The following is a 10,541-nucleotide window of genomic DNA, read 5'->3' as shown; positions in this document are numbered from 1 at the left end:
CCTGATATTCCACACATTTTTCTATGCTCAAATACAAATTACAAAACAAATGTTATATTTTTGAATCTTAAATTCATGCTTCATTCATGCTACACATCCGCCAACAAAAAATCATCTAATGTGAACACAGTGGGACCACAAAGATCTGATCCGACCGGTGAAACCCATTCATTTATGTCTAGGATTTACACCATGAGACACCTGACAAAAGAGGATTGATATAATCAATGACACTAACCAGTTTAGACAATAATCTACATTAAAGGTAACAATGTTGTTCTCTGCTATTATGAGACTTCTGTCAAAGTTTATCTTGGCCGACTTCACCTTCACTGGAAACCTTTCAAAGTGTCTCATTGTTAACCCTTGTGCTGTCTTCGGGTCAAGGAAGGAGGAAGAGAAGAAGAGAGGAAAGAAGGAAGGAAGGATGAAAAGAAGGAAAGAAAGAAGGAAGGAAGGGAGAAAAGAAGGAATGGAGGAAGGAAGGAAGGAAGGAAGGAAGGAAGGAAGGAAGGAAGGAAGGAAGGAAGAAAGGAAGGAAGGAAGGAAGGAAGGAAGGAAGGAAGGAAGGAAGGAAGGAAGGAAGGAAGGAAGGAAGGAAGGAAGGAAGGAAGGAAGGAAGGAAGGAAGGGAGAAAACAAGGAAGGAAGGGCGAAAAGAGGAAGGGAAGAAGGAAGGAGAGAGAAGGAGGAAAGAAGGAAAAAAGGGAAAAAATAAGAGGAAGGGAGGGAGGAAGGAAGGAAGGAAGGAAGGAAGGAAGGAAGGAAGGAAGGAAGGAAGGAAGGAAGGAAGGAAGGAAGGAAGGAAGGGAGAGAGGAAAGGAGAAAAGAGGAAGGGAGAAGGAAGGAGAGAGCAGGAGGAAAGAAGGTCATTTTGACCTGAAGACAGTACAAGGGTTATTAACGTACTAAATGTTGTACGTTAGGCCTTGGTTTATTTTCCAAAGTATAAACATCAATTTTTTTTGTAAAGAATGAGAATATAATGTATATAATATAAATGGGAACTATGTGATTAAAAACACTACAGGGTAGGACTGGTCTGTAATGGTGTGAAGCAACAGTTTACCAGCTGTTACACTCCGTCAGACCTTTACAGCTTAACAACTCTCAGTGCTCAGAGGTTTTCTTCCCATTGGCCGTGTCTTAGCTCGGCCAGCGCTACACACAAACCACAGTCACCAGAGCTGTTGAAATGACTTATAGCAGATGTGTGTACTCTCTGTCTCAGCATGAACAATAAATCAACAGTTATTGTTGCAGAACCTGTCACACGGAAACTTCATAAACGCACCCTGGGAGATCCAACAATAGCCCAGCTGAGAGGCTTTCTCTCTCTTCTCTGTTCAGGCAATCAGAACAAATAACTTCCATGTTTTATTGTCATATCTTAGAAGATAGAACACTTATGAATCACATCTTCAACCCCTCAATGTCATTTACAACAGTCTCTGTAAATTTAACGTGCCCATACCGAACTCACCACTGCTCCATGTATCAATCATTAAACTGCTCATAACTTTTGAATGGTTTGATATGTTTTACGTTTTAATTGTGTCTTGCTGCTTTTAATGTTGATGTAAAGCACGTTGAATTACCTTGTGTTGAATTGTGCTATACAAATAAACTTGCCTTGCCTTGTTGTTATAAAAAGTTTCTTTGAGTTGAAAAATGAAAATGTGTGCATCGCTCCAGGTTTGAAAGTCAACAGGTCGTATTGAGTTAAAGTAAAGGATCAAATGTTAAAACATTCACAAAAGAAAACAATTATTTTTAAAAACACAAAAAGATTTAATAATCGTTTCCTAGATTATTATATCTGTGAGATGTTTGACAACATGAGAAAGGAACAAAAAAATGTGCACGTCATAAAACTGACTGTTTCCAAGAATAAACCACCAAGCCAGACATTTGTTCTTATTAAGTCCTCATTGATAAAGAAATACGACGATGATCATTTGAAACCCATTTACAGCAACGTTTTCACAGCATTTAACATGTTATCGTGTCACTGCTGTGTATCATCAAGTGGAAGTAAGTGCTCTCACTTTGATTGCAGGAATGTGAAATAGTGTTACTGTTATGAAGCTTACAGGTCCCAAGAATAGCAGCAGGGAACACGTGGAACACGCACCGCTGCTTTTAGATCAGTTCCAGAGATATAATGAGTCCTTGAGGAGGACCAGAGGACTTTTGAACAAGGTGGATAACAAGCAGGTTCCTTGCAGGTTTAAGAAGTTTGATGAAAGGCTGCACTGGAGATGGCAGGAATATCAGAACTAACCAGGTTTGGAGTTTGGTACATTTCGTAACTACAAACCAGCGATGAGATTGTTACAGCTGCACTACCACGCTTACGTTTCTGATTTCTTTTTTATACCACAGAACAAATAAATAAAAATACAAAACATATGTTGTACTTACATGCAGGAGAAGACTTGGTCTTGGTCTTGGAGGGTTGGGGGGGGGCGGGGTTGCAGACAAGAGGTCCAGGCAGTAATGAACTCCAGCGGCTCCTTTACTGTTGTAGTTGTTGAAGACGGAACCTGAAGCTGCTTGGCAGATCTGGACTTTGCAGGGGTCCAGGACGGGACAGACTGTAACCGGAGACGCCAGCGACGGCAGGGCCCAGTGAAAGCTCACTGGGACACTAAATATAGAAATAAGTCAGGGTTCAGCGCACACACCCCCTCCTCCATGTTGGCACCGGTGTCCGTCACCTGGGACCAAGGTCTGGACTCAACAAGTGCATGTTAGTCAACATTAAGCTTTTTTTTTTTCTACCTTGTCTGCCCACATATCAATGGTTAATACCATGCCGGTACAAACCTAAGGCATATACATGTGCATTATTACTATATTCAACATATATATATATATATACGCATACATACGCATACAGATACATATATATGCACATACAAACCCAGTGAGATTTTTTTTTTTTTTGGGGGGGTGGGGGGGGGGGGGGGGGGGGGGGGTGGGGGGGGGTGGTGGAGGTGACATCCACTGCTAAACCAGGAAGCAAGAACACACGGAGGCACACGTCAAGCACTGGAAATCTGCAACAAAAACCACAAACGAAACATGAAACCGACACGGAGCCGACCAAAACACGAGCAGCAATCGACCCAAATCTCGAGATCCGATCACAGTCTAAGCTAAGCTACCACTAACTAACCCCAAAAACTACAGAGCAAGCATGCAGGTGAACAAGCCAGTCTGTATGTCTATGTGTGTGTGTGCGTGTATGTACAGTATATGCCTGTGTGTGTGTGTGTGCGTGTATGTACAGTATATGTCTGTGTGTGTTTGTGTGTGTGTGTGTGTGTGTGTGTGTGTGTGTGTGTGTGCGCGTGTGTGCGTGTGTGTGTGTCTGTGTGGCTAAGTGTGTGTACAGTGTGTGTGTGTGTGTAATAATCCTATCAAAGCACCACCTGAAGTGTATCTATAGTGGGGGAGCGGGGGCAACCCCGCCACCCGGAATCCAGGCCACCAGCAACCCCACAGGGCGGGAGGGTACCCACCGCCAGCGAGACCACCATAATATATAAACGGGATGTAGCACGTCTCGCTACTACGGGGTCACAGACAGGACAGCGGACACAGGGATTTGTGCAGAAAACGTTTTTATTCTCCTTCAGAGGCACACGTGCACCAGCACCTTCAGCAGAGCTGCAGTCGAGCTCCGCTCTGCTTCCGTCCTCTTGTGGCTCCAGGGCCCGCACACTACTGAAATACACAGAGCGTGATTAGACACACCTGTGCACCATCAGCTGTTCCAGCCGCGTCACCTGTGCGCCACTCCCCCGCACTCCCTCTCTTCCCTGCAGACCATGCCCCAATCCTGCGCCCTGCCCTACTGGACTTTTGTTTCCAATTCACTAGTATCTTTGCGATACATAAGGCAGTGAGAACCTGGTGTATCCGGCTAGATTCCATTTGAATATCTCCCAGGTAAACTAATATACATATCGTGGGGCACACTGGAATTCTGTAGTTGATCCATGTGCATAAATCGTCACAAATCTCCGTCCAGAACCTCCGTACCGGTGTACAGAACCATAAAGCATGCATATAATTATCAGGAGTGTTCTCTGTGCACTGTGAACAGATGGTAGAGGTGACAAAGCCCATCTGGAACATCCTTTGTCCTGTATAATGTATTCTATGAAGAAATTTGTACTGTATAAGTTGTAAGTTTGGGTTCTTAGTCATAGTGAAAGTATTTAAACATACTTGTGACCAAGAAATCTGGTCGGTGTTAAGAGAGAGATCCGCCTCCCATTTTGAAATCGTAAGAGAGACTGAGTCAATGTTAAGCTTAATAACTAAAGAACAGTGCTCCCCAAACTATATATATATATATATATATATATATATATATATATATATATATATATATATATATATATATATATATATATATATATATATATATATATATACATATATATATATATATATATACATATATATATATATATATATATATATATATATATATATATATATATATATATATATATATATATATATATATATATATATACATATATATATATATATATATATACATATATATATATATATATATATATATATATATATATATATATATATATATATATATACATATATATATATATATATATATATATATATATATATATATATATATATATATATATATATATATATATATATATATACATATATATATATATATATATATATATATATATATATATATATATATATATATATATATATATATATATATATATATATGGGGCAGACCTCACGGATCCACCAACATGTTCCAAACGGAGTAGGATTGAAGTAAACACTTATCCAGTCCTACCCCTGAATCTTACCTACATTCTTACATATAAGATAAATAAACTTCCTTATAAAACACACATATCTACTTTAATAACTATTCAATACAGTGATATAATACTCAATTATATGTATATATAGTCAAAAACAAAACAAATCAAAGCTAACAAAGGAAAACAAAACAAACGCCCAGCATTTAGTTGTGCTACTATGTATGTATGTAATAATAGAAGTAATTATAATGTATAGTATTACATTATCATTACTTTACTATAATACTACAATATAATAGAGAACAATAGACAGCAATGGTATAACAATATACTTGAATAACTATATAAGAGTAAATATGCTATATATACACTGGTTCATATATTTACCTCCACTTATATACATAAACATTACTATGAATCTATATATTGACATATCTACTTATAATTATAAATCAATATATATTAATAGAGATATAGATATATAAATACTGTACGTATAATATAACCCAATATATCTATGTACATACCTACATATAACATATCTATATCCATAATATAAATCTATATATCTACATATATTAATAAATGTACATATCTTCATGTTTATTCACATCTGTATTTAGAATAAAATGTTTCTTTGTGTAACGGTTACCAAAGGTCTAGGAACGACTGAAGAGCCTGAAAACCTGTGTCAGCAGAATTACCAAACACACACACACACACACACACACACACACACACACACACACACACACACACACACACACACACACACACACACACACACACACACACACACACACACACACACACACACACACACACACACAACGGAATGGTTTGAATTCAATGTATTGTTCACAAAATAATAAAGATGAGTTTACAAACCCTGCCTACCTAAACCGGCTTCCTAGTGTGCACAAATGCACAATAAATGGGCCCATAAAAATAAATAAAATAAAATAGAGGTTCCTTCAAAATAAAGAGTTCAATGTCCAATGCGTACTGCTCCTTTAGGGAAAGAAGCAAAGGTCTTCTTGTGTATGAGTGTGTGTTCTTTGATGTCTGTGTTCGAACTACCCGGGTAGATTTTGAGTGTTAGTCTTATCTGTCTGTTAATGAAAAAGGAATCGACGATGCTGTGCTCTGCAGATGGATCCTGCGGCTGGCCACACCGCGTTGCTGGTTCCTCCACAGTCAATCTTCCATTTAAACTGGCTCGCCACTGAACATTAAGTTCAGATCCCGATCGACTCGGTCTGGGTAAAAAACAATCTATGCAAACAGCGAAGAATGCATGTTATAATATAATTTTCTCTCTATCGATCTCCTTAAATCATCACTATCATTAACATTTCCTCTCTTAGTATATCAATCATGAAAGATACACACTGTCGAAATCGGTCATTCATTCACAGCTATAAGAGTAGCAAACACCAAGAAAGCCTCAGAACAAATATAAACATTCAAGGTAAACCAGGTCAAATTGGAATATCATTTAACATATTAAATCTCAACAAATCCATAATGCTGTAGTCTTTTTTTAAATATATCTAAAAAAATACAAATGGTAAAAAAATAAAAAATAGTATATCACATGTGGCCACCAGAGGTCAGCAGAGCATCACGTTATTACCGTAACATCTCTCAGCAAGACATGTTACTGATGTAAGTTACAGGCAGGGCCAGCACAGGCCTCCATGGGGCCCTAAGCAACATTTTATTTTGGGGCCCTCTATTACTGCCAATAATACTGATTATTGATCATTCACACACCCAATATAAAAGTATTACACTTGTAAAAGTAGATGTAAGAACTTTTTGTTGTAGTTAGATTATTATCCACAGTGATTGAGACCATGGAAGCAGACAACAGATTAACAAACTTTCAGAAAACTCTTTCATTAATATTTTGCAAATTCAGCACCTGCCCCTACTGGCCACACAGAGAAGCAATATATAAAAGGTCAAAGAGCTGCACAGTTGCAGCAGTGTTGTTTCCATCATCCAAAGAAAAGTCTCTTGGCGCCATGGCCGAAACCCAACAGGAAGTCAGCCATTTGGAATTAATCGTGTAATTTTGGCGCAATTTATGCCATTTCTTCGGCTGTTAATATGGCCCAAACCGTAACGTGCACCTTATGATTGGCTGGAACAAAGGAAGACATCTGATTGGTTGCAGATCCTTCCGTGTTAAAAAAAAACGTATTTGTGGATCGAGTCACGACAGAGGAGTCTCAAAAGTCACACACAAATGCAGCACAGCTCACAGACAAAAAAACGTTTGTAAATCAGGTTATATTTGTGTGTGCATCAAAAATATGTAAAAAATATAAATTTGTATATCTTGTCCTACGCAAGTGTGAATTGTTCTGTGCACGTGTGAAACTGTGTGTGTATTTGCAAATCGGTCTGTGCATTTGTAATTTTTTAGTGCGTCCGAAACATTAGTAGAATACATACTCAATAGTATGTACTATCCTTACTCATTCTGGATTAGTGTGGATTGATGGACACTAGCTAAGCAGAAACTTCCCAAAATGCAATGCAGCTGTGTTTGGTTGCTAAGTGCTGCGCAGATACTTAGCAACCAACAAAAATGGAGGATAACGTTACCGGTACCAAGGAAACCACCACCATCACGCTACAATTCAAATGTGAGGAATTAGGTGTGATTTCGCTTTGGTTTCCATAAGATATTAACCAGATGAGTTCATCATTTATCACATTATTGTACGGGTAGATGTATTTGCAAAGTTTACGAATGAGCTACATCCTCTTCTGTTTCTCGTTAGAAGTTGAAGAGGTAAGAATAAAACCACACAGCGCAGGAGAAATGTCATCTTGTTGTAACAACTCCCCCTCCCAACGGCAGGAAGTGCCGTGTAGCTCTGCGTAGTACGTCCCAATTAATGCATACTACTGATATTTACTCAAAAGTGTGCCGAACTTAAGTACCGTATTTTCGCGACCATATGGCGCACTGTGTGGAAAGGCGCACCCTCAGTTTTCTGTGTCATTTTTGGTTTTAAAACATACATACGGCGCACCGACCCAAAAGGCGCCGTCTACGGAGACGGAGCTGCACACACGCACGCTGCAAAACACACACGCGCTAAAAATACAGCGGAAGCAAAACTTAGTTTGATATTTTATTTCACTTTTCACATCAATCAAACCCTTCAAAGGTTCATATTCTGTTTCTGCATTAAAGAATTTAAAAAAAAACCACCGGGTTGCTGCACAAACCTGTCTCAGCCACTGATCATCTCCTCATCCATCCAGCCCTTTTCATTTCACTCTGGCTGGAAAAGTCTCTTTAGGTAACGCTTTTCTTTTAAAAATCCCGACCGCGGCGGTCCCGGGTCCCGCTCCCCGTCTGCTCCCCCGCGCTGGACCGGGTCCGCTCCCCGTCTGCTCCCCCGCGCTGGACCGGGTCCGCTCCCACGCGCTGGACCGGGTCCGCTCCCCGTCTGCTCCCCCGCGCTGGACCGGGACCCGGAACCCGGTCCGCCCCCCCCCCCCCGCGCTGGTCCCGCGGCGGCCCCGGGTCCCGGGACCGCCGCGCTGGACCCGCTCACACACACGCGCTGTCGGGGAGCCGGTCCGAATTTCCAGATCTGTCTCAGCTTCTTGATCATCATCCCTTCATCCAGCCCCCCCTTTTCATTCGCCCTTATAATGACTCCGGCTGGAAACGTCTTATGCAAAGTTTTTCTTTTAAAAATCACCATAGGTTTCTGTCCATCAGCGCAGCAGGCAAGCGCTACATAAACCAGTAAGTGTGTGTCGTGCCGCGAAACACACCCGCGCATGTCGGGATCCGGTACCGGGTTTGTAACCGACAGATTTGGCTGCAAATTTCGGAGGGTGAAGCTGATCAGACCTGAGACAGACCCCAGAAATCTCTGCTCGTAAAACGGCCGGGAACCAGGTCATCGGACCCGCTTTGGGAACCAGGAAGTCGGCTGCAGTAGCGCGCATCATCGCGCTGCTGCAGCCGCTGCTTTAACCGGGGAAAGTGACCGCTTCCGACCGGCCGGGACCGGAGGAGCCCACATGGACTTGCAGTAGGGGCTCCCGGGGAAAGACCACCGGCATTTCAGCCGGATCTGCCCCGGGGATGTGGCGATCGGACCCGCAAACCCACGGCAGGTGCTTCCTCGGTTCCCGACATGCAAAACACACGCGCGCTGCAGAACACTCACACACAAGTGTGCTTATTTAAATAGAGCGGAGCAAAACTTAGTTTGATTGTATTTTACACATCAAGCAAATCCTTAAAAGTTTTCATCATCTGTTTCCGCATTAAACAGCTCAGTGGAGTCTCATTCACGTCGCAACTCACGGGGGCTTCACCCGCCCCCTTCTCCCTTTACCGTTCTCATGGTGACCGGCCTTACATTACCGTAATTCAGGTAATAGACACGGCGCACCGTTTCTTAAGGCGCCCGGCACATTTAAAAAAAAAAAAAAAAAAGTTGCGCCTTATGGTCGCGAAAATACGGTATACTTTTTGAGTATATACTAGGGGTGTAACGATACACTAATCTCACGATACGGTACAATACACGATATTGAGGTCACAATAACGATGCGATATTATAGCAGTATTTTTTTTAACAACCTTGAATGAGGAACATATGACCGGAAAAAATTGTCTTTTATTTGAAAGACACAAAATACAAAACAATACTGTGTGTTTGTCTTATTGTTACAGTTTGTAATGCTTTATAACTGACTTTTTTCTTTTCCAGAAATGTAACAAGTAAAATTAAATAAATAATAGAATAAAAGTAAATAAATACATACAATTTTACATCATAAAAAAGATTCATTCATGCTCACCGTTTGGCCAGGTCACTCTTGAAAAAGAGGTTTTAATCTCAATGAGTTTTTTTTACCTGGTTAAATAGAGGAGATATATATATATATATATATATATATATATATATATATATATATATATATATATATATATATATATATATATATATATATACAGTGGTGGACAGTAACGGAGTAAATTTACTTGAGTACTGTACTTAAGTACATATCCAGAGGATTTGTACTTTACTTGAGTATTAGATTTCTTTGGTACTTATTACTCTTACTTGAATACATTTCCAAGACAAATATTTTTACTTTTTCTTCGAGTAAATTTCTAGGAAGGCTGAAAAGTACTTGTTTCTTTCAGGTCTGCTCTTTTTTCTTCTTCCCTAAAATCCTATTGGACACAAGCTGTTTTTGTCAAAGGAGGAGACCTATCACAGTGCACGCTCTCCACTGGGATGTACGTAAGGCGGAAATACGTCAAGCCTCCTCAAAACGATACCGCCAAAGTAGCCTGCGTTTGTCAAGACAGAGCCGCAACAAGTCAAGACACTCCGCAACAATGGCTACGCCTGCGTCAGCAGAAGAAAGACAATCCGCTGAGTCGCCTGAGTCTGATAATGAGCCGGACTCGGAGCAGGGACTTTCACAAAATCCTTGGCCGTATCTTAACTCAATGTTTGAGTTTGACCGAGTAAAAAACGAGGCCACAGAAAAACCAGACATTTATTTTCAAATGTTTATTGTGTCTGCCGAAGCAGAACTACCTCTCTGCTTTGAAATTTACTCTTACTCTTACTTTTACTTAAAGTAAATTTAAAAGCATTTACTTTTGGATATTTAAGTACCTTTAAAAGCAAGTACTTTTCTACTC

This window comes from Cololabis saira, chromosome 16 (assembly GCF_033807715.1).
Source record: "Cololabis saira isolate AMF1-May2022 chromosome 16, fColSai1.1, whole genome shotgun sequence".
Lineage (NCBI taxonomy): Eukaryota > Metazoa > Chordata > Actinopteri > Beloniformes > Belonidae > Cololabis > Cololabis saira.
Note: the sequence above shows the minus strand (reverse complement) of the source record.